This window comes from Carcharodon carcharias, chromosome 17 (genome assembly GCF_017639515.1).
Source record: "Carcharodon carcharias isolate sCarCar2 chromosome 17, sCarCar2.pri, whole genome shotgun sequence".
Classification (NCBI taxonomy): domain Eukaryota; kingdom Metazoa; phylum Chordata; class Chondrichthyes; order Lamniformes; family Lamnidae; genus Carcharodon; species Carcharodon carcharias.
In genome coordinates, this window is record NC_054483.1 from 117,674,629 (window position 1) to 117,689,274 (window position 14,646).

General features: G+C 41.7%; 1 protein-coding gene across 1 annotated transcript in view; it reads right to left on the bottom strand.

Annotated features, from left to right (window-relative positions):
- The window catches only part of cusr (Copper-only SOD repeat protein), a 177,539-nt gene that overhangs the window by 60,059 nt on the left and 102,834 nt on the right, over positions 1-14,646 (bottom strand). The gene's annotated exons all lie outside the window — the stretch shown is intronic.

Below are 14,646 nucleotides of genomic sequence, written 5' to 3' on the forward strand. Positions count from 1 at the left end.
CATTTTTAGGTATGTCTAGTGTTTCTCCTGGCATGGCATTCTGCACTCTTCTTTGAACCAGGAGTGATCCCCTGGCTTGGTGGTAATGGTAGAGTGGGGGATACGCTGGGCCATGAGGTTACAGATTGTGGTTGAGTACAATTCTGCTGCTGCTGATGGCCCACAGCTCCTCATGGTTGCCCAGTCTTGAGCTGCAAAATCTGTTTGAAATCCATCCCGGTTAGCACGGTGGTAGTGCCACACAACACAATCGAGGTTATCCTCAATGTGAGGATGGGACTTCGTCTCCACAACGACTGTGCGGTGGTCACTCTTACCAATACCTTCATGGACAGATGCATCTGCGTCAGGCAGGTTGGTAAGGATTAGGTCAAATATGCTTTTCCCTCTTGTTGGTTCCCTCTCACCTACCACAGGCTCAGTCTAGCAGCTAAGCCCTTTAGGACTTGGCCAGATCTGTCTGTAGCGGTTATACTGAGTCACTCTTGGTCATGGACATTGAAGGCCCCTACTTCAGTGCTTCCTCCAGGTGATGTTCAACATGGCGGAGTACTGACTCATCAGCTGAGGAGCATGGTAATGGTAATCGGCAGGAGGCTTCCCCGCCCACGTTTGTCTTGACAACATGAGACTTCATGGGGTCCAGAGTTGATGTTGAGGACTCCTGGGGAACTCCCTCCTACTGTATTCCACTGCCACCACCTCTGCTGGGTCTGTCCTGCTGATGGGACAGGACATACCCAAGGATGGTGATGGTGGTGCCTGGAACGTTATCTGTAAGGTATGATTCTTTGAGTATGACCTTGTCAGGCTGTTGCTTGACTAGTCTGTGAGACAGCTCCCTCAATTTTTGACACAAGCCCCCGGATGTTAGTAAGGAGGTCTTTGCAGGGTCAACAGGGCTGACTTTGCCATTGTCTTTTCCGGTGTTCAGGTCGACGCTGGGTGGTCCATCCAGTTTCATTCCTTTTTATTGGCTTTTTAGCAGTTTGATACAACTGAGTGGCTTGCTAGGCCATTTCAGAGGGCAGTTAAGAGTCAGCCACATTGCTGTGGGTCTGGAGTCTCATGTAGGCAAGACCAAGTAAGGACAACAGTTTTCTTCCCCTAAAGGGGATTAGTGAACCAGATGGGTTTTTACGACAATTGACAATGGCTTCATGGTCATCATTAGACTTTGACTGAATTGAAATTCCACCATCTGCCATGGAGGGATTCAAACCCAGGCCACCAGAACATTACCCTGGGTCTAGTCCAGTGACAATATCACTCTGCCACCACCTCCCCGCTAATGTGTCAGTGGAATTCCAAAGCCTGGTTGTGAAAAAGTCACTGGGATGCTTTGGTGGACATTGCTTATTGCTCGTCACAGAGCTCACTTCTCCACTCTGATACCAGACACCCAGTGCTGGCTAACTGGTCTTTATATACACATTTAAGTACAATTAACTAAACAGTACCCAACACCCTTATTACCTTAAACTACCGGGTTTTAGCATCCATTAACAAAACCTATTCAATATTGACAGATTCCCCTCCTTTCTTTAATTTAAATTTGCAAACAAACTATTCAGAAGAAAAAATACAAAATGATAATATCTGTTATCTTATTATACAATCAACCTTTAAACATATTCCATATTCTCCAACATCACCCCCCCAACCACGTCTTGAAAACAAAAGAAAAAAAATTCGTAAGGTTACAACAAGAAAGGCCACGAGGCATCCCTTTTCGAGGACATCTAACAATTGCTTTGGGCAAACAGTTCACTTTGTGAAACAACCTGACAACTAGTGACAAAAACAGAAAGTGCTGGAAAAGCAGAGCTCTGACGAAATCATATGGACTCAGAATGTTAACTCTGTCTTTCTCTCCACAGATGCTGTCAGACCTGCTGAGTTTTTCCAGCATTTTCTGTTTTTGTTTCAGATTTCCAGCATCCGCAGTATTTTGCTTTTATCTTAGTGACAACTGGTGACTTGCATCGACCCATTTTATTTCTGAAATCTCCTTCATTTCCAACATCTCTTTTATGCTCGTGAGATCAATCCTCAACCTCTTTTCCATAACACTCTTTGTAGAATGGACATTGTCCCAGAGCAAACTGTTATCTATATAGCAGACAAGGTACCAGAGGATTGGAGGTCTACGAACATTGTACCAACGTACCAACATTTCTTTGGTAGATAAATCATCAGGGCCAGATGGATTGTATCCCAGGTTCTTAAAGGAAGCCAGGGAGGAATTAGCGGATGCTCTGATGGATCATTTTCCAATCCTCATTAAATACAGGCGAAGTACCAGACAACTGGAAGTCTATGAACATTGTACCAATATTTAAAAAGGATATGAGGGATAGGCCAGAAAATTATAGGCCGGTCAGTCTGACTTCAGCGGTGGGCACATTATTAGAATCAATTCTGAGAGACAGGATAAACAGTCACTTAAAAAGGCTTGGATTGATCAGGGATAGTCAGCATGGTTCTGTTAAGGGAAGATGGTGTCTTACTAACTTAATAGAATATTTTGAGGAAGTAAAAAGGAGAATTGATGAGGGTAGTCAGTGGATGTTATCTACATGAATTTTAGTAAGGCATTTGATAAGGTCTCACTTGGCAAACTGGTCAGAAAATTGAAATCCCATGGGATACAGGCGACATGAGGAAGAACATTTTCACCCAGAGGGTGGTGGTTGTCTGGAATTCACTAAGTTGGTGATTGAGGCTGAAACGCTCAACTCATTTAAAAGGTACCTGGATCTGCACCTGAAACACTGTAACCTACAAAGCTATAGACCAGGTGCTGGGAAGCGGGATTAAAAATGAGCAGCTAGTTTCTTTGTTTCCCTCTTTTTGGCCGGTGCCAACATGATGGGCTGAATGGCCTCTTCCTGCACTGTAACTTTTCTATGGTTCTACTGTTCATTCTATAGGTACATTTTTCCATGGTTGTCCCTTATATTGGAGTTCCTTTAAAACATTCGCTAAATACATCGCCATATCTCTCACTTCTACCAGCGCAAGTGTCTCCACAGCTAAGGTGCTTTTAACTACTCTCTTTATTTTCTTCGATTCCCATGTTAATGGACAACATTTATCGTTTCTCCCCACTAAAACTATACAGAATCCTCCTGTACTCGAATAACCATCGGGAGGGTTAGCATGTGAGGCGTCACCAAAAACAATGAATTTCATCCCTTCTAGGTCTCATAGGTCTGGAAATCTGAGTGTACAATCTTCTAAACTTAATTTCGTCAATGTCTTAACTGCTTTTAGCACTTCCCCAACAGAAGCACGCTTCAGCATGGTGCCCAATTCTAATTCACCATAGTACACCTCTGGTCTAGTTTGTGTGCATAACCAGCTCAATTGCCCAATTAGGCTTCTTGCTTGATCTGCTTCTTCCTTGGTTATGGAACCTTCCTTTGGTTAGGATCTGGCCCGATTTATCAGGATCCTATTGACATTCTCTAGCTAAGACCGTGGAGTCAGGGTTATTCCCAACGTAGTCTGCCTAATGTCCAACCCAATGTGTTTAAAAGCTCCTGACGTCCGACTTACAATTTTGAATTCCTTTATGATTTTTTTCTATCACAAATTTCTCAAATGTCACAACTGCCCTCCACAGGAAATCAGCCACATTCATTACGAAATGCCTGCTAGCTTTTCTTCATAGTTGCAATAAAACATAAACAGAATTACCTGGAAAAACTCAGCGGGTCTGGCAGCGTCGGCGGAGAAGAAAAGAGTTGACGTTTCGAGTCCTCATGACCCTTCTGTCGAAGGGTCATGAGGACTCGAAACGTCAACTCTTTTCTTCTCCGCCGATGCTGCCAGACCTGCTGAGTTTTTCCAGGTAATTCTGTTTTTGTTTTGGATTTCCAGCATCCACAGTTTTTTTGTTTTTATCTCTGCAATAAAACATTGCTGGATCTGCTTTTAGCTGAAGACAACCAGCTTTTAATAGGACAGACCTAATGGAAAAATATCATACTCTGGATGCATTGTTTAGCCTGTAAACACACTTGTTCAGCCTCCATAATTTCTCCTCAATATTTCCAGCTTCTTTTGGAGGTTATGAGAATACTTCTCTTTGGAACTGTTCCCTTTGCAAAAATGCTGCTTTGACATCAATGGATTTACATTCCCAGGAGTGATGTCACTAACAGTGCAAGGAAAATCCTCAAACTTACTTTCCTGCTGTTGGGGGTCTACTCTAACTTCCTGGTCACCCAGTTGTTCCTGAAATCCCTGAGCTACAGGTCTGGCTTTAGCCTGTACCGTTGGGAAGTACTTTCTCCTTATCTATCCATCTATGGGTTAACACTGGCTGTCCTTTGTCTGGCAACTCTGTGTAAACCCTAAACTCTCTCCAACTGTCAAGTTCGTTTTGTTTTGCCTTCTTTACCAATTTACCATCTAACTTGTTAGTAACCACTAAAGCTTCTCTATCATAGGGGCTCCTATTTCTAGTGTCACTCCTCGCCTGTTCTTTGGTCCTTGCTCTTGTTAAATTATGTCCCTCACTAGATCTCCTGTCCCTATATGAATGACTACTACTCAACCTGTCCCTCCTGCAACTAGACTTCCTTTCACAAGTTCCTGGTCTTTTCCTTGGGCTATGATCATCATTAGGCCCATTGTCTGAACTTACAACACGTTTCCTGGCTTTCCATATTTTCACTTCTTTGTGCCAATCCACAGATCTGATATTCTGCCCCTTGTCTTGCACATTCAGCCAGTTTTTGTATTTCCCCGTGGTCTTTCCTGCCCTTCCTACTATGGTGGCTTCCCTCCACTCACTAGCCCCTTCTGGCATATATGCCACCCTAGTTCCAACTTTTGGTAGTTGATCTTTCTGTTAAATGGTCCCATCCTGATCAACCATGGAAAAATGTGCCTATAGAATGAACCATATCACTTGGTCTACTCACAGTTAGACCATTATCTGCCACAATCTATTGTTCATACATGCTTGGCATATGTGTGCGCAAAGTGCATGGTGCATCTCCAGGTTTCATCCTCTGTTCAGGTTCCGTCAGTGTAATCAGTGCCAGTTTACTGCATGGAATGTACTCTAATAATTTGGTTACCATGTTGCAAGATCATCATCTTACCATCAGTGCCTATAACATTTTCCTTCTCTTTATAATACTCATGTTCCCGAGCTTAAAATTAATTTCTGATGGCCTGATTCGATACCTCAAAGCTCTGATTTGTTCTGAAACCTTCGTCTTAATAAATGCTCTCCTCCCTGCATGCATGGAACCAATGGTAGTCCCCTCCAAAGCCAAGGGACGGTCCTATATTATGGAAGGTATCTTCAGATTCCTGCCATAAACTAATTGATGGGAGCTGTAGCCCCAAACCATCTGAAGCATATTTTTTGCATATACTGCCCACACTAGAGCAGTTGTCAATTTACAATTCAGTTGGTCAGCTAAAATTTTTCAGAGCATTTCGTCAATCACAGCATGATTTCTCTCACATATCCCATTGCTAAAAGGACTTTATGCTGCTGTACACATTGCTACAATATTCAAATTTCCACACACACTCCTTAATTCCTCATTGGCCAAATTCTCCTCCACGGTCTGTTAAGAATTTAGCTGGTGCTCCCAGCCATGTTCCTATACATTCTTCCATTATTTTAATCAATAATTACTTTTTTCTCTTTGCTATAAATTACCATTGACAGACTAAATCTAGTCGCTACTTCCACAAAATGTAGAAGAAAAATATTGTTTTTCTTTCTTCCGTAATTTGAGACCCATCGCTACGCTTTCATTAAAGTTTCTCGCCAATAGAAGTCCTACTACTGGCTGTGATAGCATTCTACTGCACAGTATACAAATATCACATGTTTCACCAATATCCCCGACAAGTCTCATGTTTTCCTCATCCAATAGCTCTGCATCCTTCAACAGTATCTGCAAGAAGAAGCAGAACCTCAAAGATAATAATCTCTGGACTGTTACCTGAGCCACGTGCAAATTGGCCTTGGGGCAAATAAGATTAGAGAGATGAATGTGTAGCTCAAAGCCTGGTGTGAGGGAAGTGGGTTCCGGCTAGTGGGGCACTGGCACCAACCCTGGGGAAAGTGGGATCTGTACCATTGGGACGGTCTACACCTGAACCATGCTGGGGCCAGTGCTCTTGCAAGCCGCTTGACTAGGAAAGTAGAGAGGGTTTTAAACAAAGTAGTGGGGGCAAGGGTACAAATTTAGGAAGATGTGGTAAATCAAGGCAAAAGAGAAAGGTATTATTACGGGAAATGGAAAACAGACGGTGACAGGATAGAGAGTATAAATCTAACAGTAAATCATCAGATGAGACTAGAGGTTATAAAAAGAATAAGAGGATAAAACTGAAGTCTCTGTATCTGAATGCACGTAGCATTCAAAATAAAACAGATGAACTGAGAGCGCGCATAGAAATAAATAAGTAAAGTTTGATAGCATTACAGAGACATGGCTGCAGAAGGACATGGATTGGGACCTGAATATTAAAGAGTATAGGACATTTAGGAAGGACAGGAAATAAGGTAAAGGTGGAGGGATGGCTCTATTAGTTAGTGATGGTATTAGCACAATAGAGAGAGGTGACCTAAGTTCAGGAACCAGGATGTGCAAATGGTTTCGGTAGCGATGAGAAATGTTAAAGGTGAGAAGTCACTTGTGCAGGCCCCCTAATAGTAATTTGTGGTGGAATGGAGCATAAAGGAAGAAATACAGGAAGCTTGTCAGAAAGGCACGGCAATAATCATGAGAGATTTTAATCTACATATAGACTGGAAAAGTCAGATAGGCAAATCTAGGTGAGGAGTTCATAGAATGTTTCCAGGATAGTTTCCTAGAACAACATGTTCTGGATCCAACCAGAGAGCAGGCTATACTAGCCCTGGTATTGTGCAAGAGATGGGATTAATTAATGATCTCATAGTGAAGGTGTCCCTAGGTAGCAGCGACCATAATATGCTTGAAGTTTTCTTTCAGTCTGAGGTAGAGAGGAGTGGGTGCAAGACCATGTTTTTAAACTTAAATAAGGGCAATTATGAAATTAGAGCTGGCTAAAGTGAACTGGCAAATTATGTTAAGGGATAGGTGAATAGAGATGCAGCACAAACATTTAAGGGGATATTTCAGAATACACAGAATAGATATATTCCAATAAGTAAGAAAAAGTCCAGAGGATGGAAACACCATCCGTGGTTAATGAGGAAGGTTAAAGATATTATCAGACTTAAAGAAAAAGTACATAACTGTATAACAATAGGTGGAAGGCCAGAAGATTGGACAGAATAAGGAACAGCAAAGGACGACTGGAAGATTAATGAGGGAAAAATTACACTACAAGAGAAAGCTAGCCATAAATATAAAAACAGGTAGTAAGAGTTTCTATAAATATTTAAAAAAGAAATTAGTTAACAAAATGAGCATTGGTCCTATAGAAAGTGAGTCTAGAGAATTGATAATGGAAAACAAGGAAATGGCAGATGAATTGAACAGGTATTTTCTATCAACCTTCACTATAGAGGATACAAGTAACATCCCAGATGCAGCTATAAACCAGGAAATGGAAGGGAAGGAGGAACGCAGGAAAATTACAATCAACAGAGAAGTGGTCCTGAGTAAATTGTTGGAGCTGCAGGCTGACAAGTGCCCAGGTCCTGATGGGCTTCATCCTAAGATTTTAAAAGAAGTGGCTAATGAAATATTTGATGCATAGGCTTTAATTTTCCAAAACTCCCTAGATTCTGGGGAGGTCCCGCTATATTGAAAGATAGCAAATGTAACTCCATTATTCAATAAGGGAGACAGAAAGTGGGAAACTACAGGCCAGTTAGCTTAACATCTGTTATAGCAAAAATGTTAGAAGCTATTATTAAAGAGGTTATAGCAGGGCACTTGGATAAGTTCAAGGTAATAAGGCAGAGTCAACATGGTTTTGTGCAAGGCAAATCATGTTTAACCAACTTATTGGAGTTCCTCGAGGAAGTAACATATGCTGAGGCTAAAGGAATGTACTGTACTTAGATTTCCAGAAGGTATTTGATAAAGTGCCATCAAAGGTTACTGCGGAAAATAAAAGCTCATGGTATAGGGGGTAATATATTAGCATGGATAGAAGATTGGCTGGCTAACAGGAAGCAGAGAGTAGGCATAAATGGGCCTTTTTCAGCTTGGCAAGATGTAACAAGTGGTATCAGTGTGGGACCTTAACTGTTTACAATTTATATAAATGACTTGGTTGAAGGGATAGATGGGATGGTTGCCAAATTTGCTGATGACACAAAGATAGGTAGGAAGATAAGTTGTGAAGAGGACATAAGGAGGCTATGAAAAGATATAGATAGATTAAGTGAATGGGCAAAGATCTGGCAAATGGAGTATAATGTGGGAAAATGTGAAATTGTCCATTTTGGCAGGAAGAATAAAAAAGAAGCATATTATCTAAATGGTGAGAGTTTGCAGAGCTCTGAGATGCAGAGGGATCTGGGTGTCTTTGTGCATGAATCGCAAAAGGCTAATATGCAGTTACAGCAACTAATTAGGAAAGCTAATAGCATGTTATCATTTATTGCACGGGGAATTGATAACAAAAGTAGGGAGGTTATGCTTTAGTTACACAAAGCACTAGAGAGGCCACATCTGGAGTATTATGTACAGTATTGGTCAACTTATTTAAGGAAGGGTGTAAATGCGTTGGATGCAGTTCAGAGAAGGTTTACCAGACTAATACCTGGAATGGACGGGCTGTCTACTGAGGAAAGCTTGGACAGACTAGGCTTATATCCACAGGAGTTTAGAGGAGTAAGAGGTGACTTGACTGAAACATATAAGAGCCTGAGGGGACTTGACAGGGTGTATGTGGAGAGGATGTTTCCTCTTGTGAGAGAATCTAGAACTAGGGGTCACTCATTAAAAATAAGGGGTCACCCATTAAAATGGGGATGAGGCAAAATTTTTTCTCTCAGAGGGTAGTGAGTCTTTGGAACTCTCTTCCTGAAAAGGCAGTAGGAGCAGAGTCTTTGAATATTTTTAAGGCAGAGGTGGATAGATTCTTGGTAAGCAAGGGGGTGATAGATTATCGGGGGTAGCTGGGATGCAGATTTGAGGTTATTATCAGATCTTGTTAAATGGTGGAGCAGGCTCGAAGGGCCGAATGGCCTACTCTGCTCCTTGTTCATATGTTCGTAAGGCCAGAGGTATGTGCAAGTTGTCAATATAATTTGGTAATAATTTGCTTCTCCTCCTATAAATTATTATCCCCAGCTGTCATTAATACCTCTTTAAGATTCTGTTTAGAGATGATAGACCTAAAAGGAATACAATAATGTTTAGGCTGTGTAAATTGCAAATCTACAGATCCACCAAAAACAATCACTTTATCATGCTCCATGTCCAACTTCATTTGGTCCTTTTTTATTGAAGGCTTATAACAGTAAAGGTACTTCACTCGATACTACATCAGTACTGATAAAATGATTCAATTTTTCAATTTTACACAGAATTACTATTCTTTTTAGCGATTTCAATATGTTACTATCACCGAACCTGAAACAAGTAGAACTTGCAAATTCTTTACTTTACTTGAAGAACCCATGTAACATTTTAGCCAGTCCACTCCACATACCGTGGATGTACATCCACTATCTAGAACTGCGTGATTGAATGTATCTGAAACTAGGATACTCATTACTGGACTGAAGCTTCTGGTGACCAAAATTATTCTTTCTAATTGGACAGTATTGTCCTGTTCACCTTCCATACCGTCCATGTCATGTGCTGTCTTAAAACCCCTGGCTTTTCAGTTTTGGGCAATTCAACGCAAAATGATACTTAGAGTCGCATTTGAAGCACACGTTGACCATTCCTTGGTCATTCCTGGGGTTCATCTTCCTTCCATAACTGCCCAACTCCCACCACCTGTTTTGGCTCCCAAAAGGCTCACTATCCTCATAGTTTTTGTTTGTATTTAGTCTTTCATACAGACATTTGTGCCCTATATACAAACATGCTGCTGGCATTGTATCCTCCATCTTTGGTGTCACTGCTGAACAGCTCATTTGTGCCATAAAATGAATGCTTTCCCAAAAATATTTTTGAGGCTTTGTACATTTGATCCAAAAGTGTACCTCTCTCTTTGAATCTAATTCTGGTTAAAAGCAAGAGCATATCCATGTTTGATATCCTAGTACAGTCCAATAATTTAAAGGCATGTACTAATTTAGGAACTTCCAACTGGAATCAATGCAATCTTGTATATAGTTGGTTAAACTCCATGATGTATTCTTCTAAGGAAGAACCATCCACTTTTTTAAAATTTATCAAAGTGCAGCCATGCCTCATAGCTATTCAGTAAGTCATCTTTCATATGAATTTTACCCATGAATCTCAAAGGAATGTCCAAACCTTCTTCATTGTCCAGTTCCTGAGCATCTAGTTCCGAGAATATTGTGCAACTGATCTTGCTCCTGGCAGGATGCGAGAGTGACAGAACCATCCCTTGCTTTCTCTTCCGTGGAGACGTAATTCACGCCCATACATTGTTCGATCATAAGATTCCGTCTCACAAAACAGTGGTAGAAAATCAGCATCATCTGCTACCCTATACTTGGTTTCAGTTATCGCTCTTCAAAGAGTCTCCAATTACTGTTTTCTCTCAAAAAAAAGACTCCAATACTAGCCTTTTGTCTGGAAGTAAATCTTAGTCTCGAATCTTCACTTTCAGGCAACCATCCTCTGCAACCAAATGTCAGGTTGTGAATAAGACCCTGGGACTAGGATACTTTGGTGGAGACTATTTATTGCTTATCACAGTCCTTACGTCTCCATTCTATAATCAAACACCCAGTGCTGGCTGACTCTTCTTTATATACACATTTGAGTATAATTAACTGATCAATATCCAACAGCTATTCATCTTATTACCTTAAACTACTGGGTATTTAATATCCATCAACAGAACCTTTTAGATACTAACAAATGGGATTTAATTGGCCAATCATGAAACTTTAAATCTGTATCACTAGAACATTTATTGAAATAGCATCCTCACAGAAAAAAAACACTAAAAAAAACTGTTATTGTAGAACTGTGGATACTAAAGTAAAAAGTGTATATATGGCATCATTGGAAGTAGTTGCCCACACCAGAATTCAATATCAAAAAGCAGTCAAAGATCTATACTCAACAAGGGATAACAAGCTTGAATGATGATAATATATCAGGTTCTTTCTAAAGACACAGTTTTTCTAATGGATAACTCACAAACATATCTAGTCGGTACAGAATTCCAGCAGTTTGACTGACTACCAGTCAAAAAACCATTAATTAAAAATCAGGTTACCTGTCACTCATATAAAAGCAAAATACTGCAGATGCTGGACATATGAAATAAAAACAATAAGTGCTGGAAAAACTCAGCAGGTCTGGCAGCATCTGTGAAGAGGGAAATAGAATTAACCTTTCAAATCCAATATAACTCTTTTTCACCACTGATGCTGCCGAACTGCTGAATTTTTCCAGCACATTTTGTTTTTATTACCTATCACTCGTACTTCATTATCCAATTGTGGGAGTTCCATCAATCTTCAATCAGGCATCAGATGACGGGTCACAGAATCACAGTGCAGAAGAGGCCCTTTGGCCCATCGAGTCTGCACCGAAACGTGAGAAACACCTGACCTACCTACCTAATCCCATTTACCAGCACTTGGCCCATGGCCTTGACTGTTATGATGTCCCAAGTGCTCATCCAGGTACATTTTAAAGAACGTGAGGCAACCCACCTCCACCACCCTCCCAGGCAGTGAATTCCAGATCGTCACCAGCCTCTGGGTAAAAACTTTTTTCCTCACATCCCCCCCTAAACCTCCTGCCCCTCACCTTGAACTTGTGTCTCCTTGTGACTGACCCTTCAACTAAGGGGAACAGCTGCTCCCTATCCACCCTGTCCATGCCCCTCATAATCTTGTACACCTCGATCAGGTCATCCTTCAGTCTTCTCTGCTCCAAGGAAAACAACCCAAGTCTATCCAACCTCTCTTCATAACTTAAATGTTTCATCCCAGGCAACATCCTGGTAAATCTCCTCTGCACCCCCTCCAGTGCAATTACATCCTTCCTATAATGTGGCGTCCAGAACTGCACACAGTACTCTAGCTGTGCCCTCACTAAGGTTCTATACAACTCCAACATGACCTCCCTACTTTTGTAATCTATGTCTCAATTCATAAAGACAAGTGTCTCAAATGTCTTTTTCACCACCCAACTAACATGCCCCTCCACCTTCAGAGATCTATGGACACACATGCCAAGGTCCCTTTGTTCCTCAGAACTTCCTAGTGTCATGCCGTTCATTGAATACTCCCCTGACAAATTACTCCTTCCAAAGTGTATCACCTCACGCTTTTCAAGGTTAAATTCCATCTGCCACTTATCTGCCCATTTGACCATCCTTTCTATATCTTCCTGTAGCCCAAGACACTCAACCTTACTGTTAACCACCTGGCCAATCTTTGTGTCATCCGCAAATTTACTAATCCTACACCCCACATAGTCATCTATGTCATTTATATAAATGACGAATAATAGGGAACCCAGCACAGATCCCTGTGGTATGCCGCTGGACACAGGCTTCCAGTCACTAAAGCAGCCTTCTGTCATCACCCTCTGTCTCCTACAACTAAGCCAATTTTGAATCCACCTTATCAAATTACCCCGTATCCCATGTGCCTTTGCCGTCTTTATAAGTCTCCCATGTGGGACCTTGTCAAAAGCTTTGCTGAAATCCATATAAACTACATCAACTGCACTCCCCTCATCTACACACCTGGTCACCGCCTCAAAACATTCAATCAAATTTGTTAGGCATGACCTCCCTCTGACAAAGCCATGATGACTATCCCTGATCAAACCTTGCCTCTTCAAGTGAAGATAGATTCTCTCCTTCAGAATTTTCTCCAATAGTTTCCCTACCACTGACATAAGACTCACTGGTCTGTAGTTCTCTGACTTATCTCTGCAACCCTTCTTAAATAGCAGAACCACATTAGCTGTTCTCCAGTCCTCTGGCACCTCCCCCGTGGCCAGAGAGGAATTAAAAATTTGGGTCAGAGCTCCTGCGATCTCCTCCCCTGCCTCCCTCAGCAGTCTGGGACACAAATCATCCGGACCTGGAGGTTTGTCCACTTTTAAGCCTGCCTACACTTCCATACCTTATTACTCCCTATATCAATTTGCTCAAGAACCTCACAGTCCCTCTCCTCGAGTTCCATACCTTCATCTTCATTCTCTTGGATGAAGACGGATGTGAAGTATTCGTTCAACACTCTAGCGATGTCCTCTGGCTCCACCCATAGATTGCCCCCTTGGTCCCTTATGCGCCCTATTCTTTCCCTGGTTATCTTCTTCCCATTGATATACTTATAGAATATCTTGGGATTTTCCCTACTTTTACCAGCCAGAGCTTTCTCATATCCCCTCTTTGCTCTCCTAGTTGCTTTCTTAAGCTCCACCCTGCACTGTCTATACTCCACTAATGCCTCTGCTGATTTGCTTCCCTTGTACCTGCTAAAAGCCTCTCTTTTCCTTCTCATTGTATCTTGAATATCCCTGGTCATCCATGGTTCTCTGGGCTTGTTACTCTTTCCCATCACCTAGAGGGAACATGTTGAGCCTGTATCTTGCCCATTTCCTTTCTGAACGCTCCCCACTGCTCTTCTGTAGATTTCCCCACAAGTAGCTGTTCCCAATCTACCTTGGCGAGAGCCTGCTTTGTTTTATTAAAATCCACTCTCCTCCAATCCAAAACATTTTTTTGCAACTTGTCTATTTCTTTGTCCATGACAAACTTAAATTGTACCATGTTGTGGTCACTATCACTAGAATGCTCCCCCACCACCACCTCAGCCACCTGTCCGGCTTCACTCTCCAGAATTAGGTCCAGCAATGCACCGTCACTTGTTGGACCCTCTGCCTATTGACCTAAAAAGTTCTCCTGTACACATTTCAAGAAATCCACTCCACCCCAGCCTTTAACACTCTGTCTATCCCAATTAATGTTGGGAAAGTTGAAATCACCTAATATAATTACCCTTTAGTTATTGTTTTTACACACCTCCACAAATTGTGCACATATTTACTCCTCAATTTCCCGCTGACTAGTTGGGGGTCTATACTAAACACCTAATAATGTGGCTGCCCCTTTTTTATTCCTAATCTCTACCCACAAAGCTTTATTCGATGGTCCCTCCAAGATATCATCTCTCCTTACTGCAGTAACTGACTCTTTAACTAATAATGCAATGCCTCCTCCTCTTTTACCCCCCTCCCCTGTCTCGTCTGAAGATTCTATATCCCGGAATGTTGAGCTGCCAATCCTGCCCCTCCCTCAACCACATCTCAGTTCCACATGTCAATCCTCACCCTTAACTCATCCGTTTTATCTGTAATACTCCTGGCATTAAAGTAGAGGCCATCCAGCCTTGCCTTACTCCTTTGAAACTTAACGCAGCTGTACTCCCTCTGACTTGATTGTTTTACATGTATTATGATGTGTCCCTATTCTGCTAACATTCTGTGTCCCCTCCCCCTGCTGAATTAGTTTAAACTCCTCCCAACAGCACTAGCAAACCTGCCC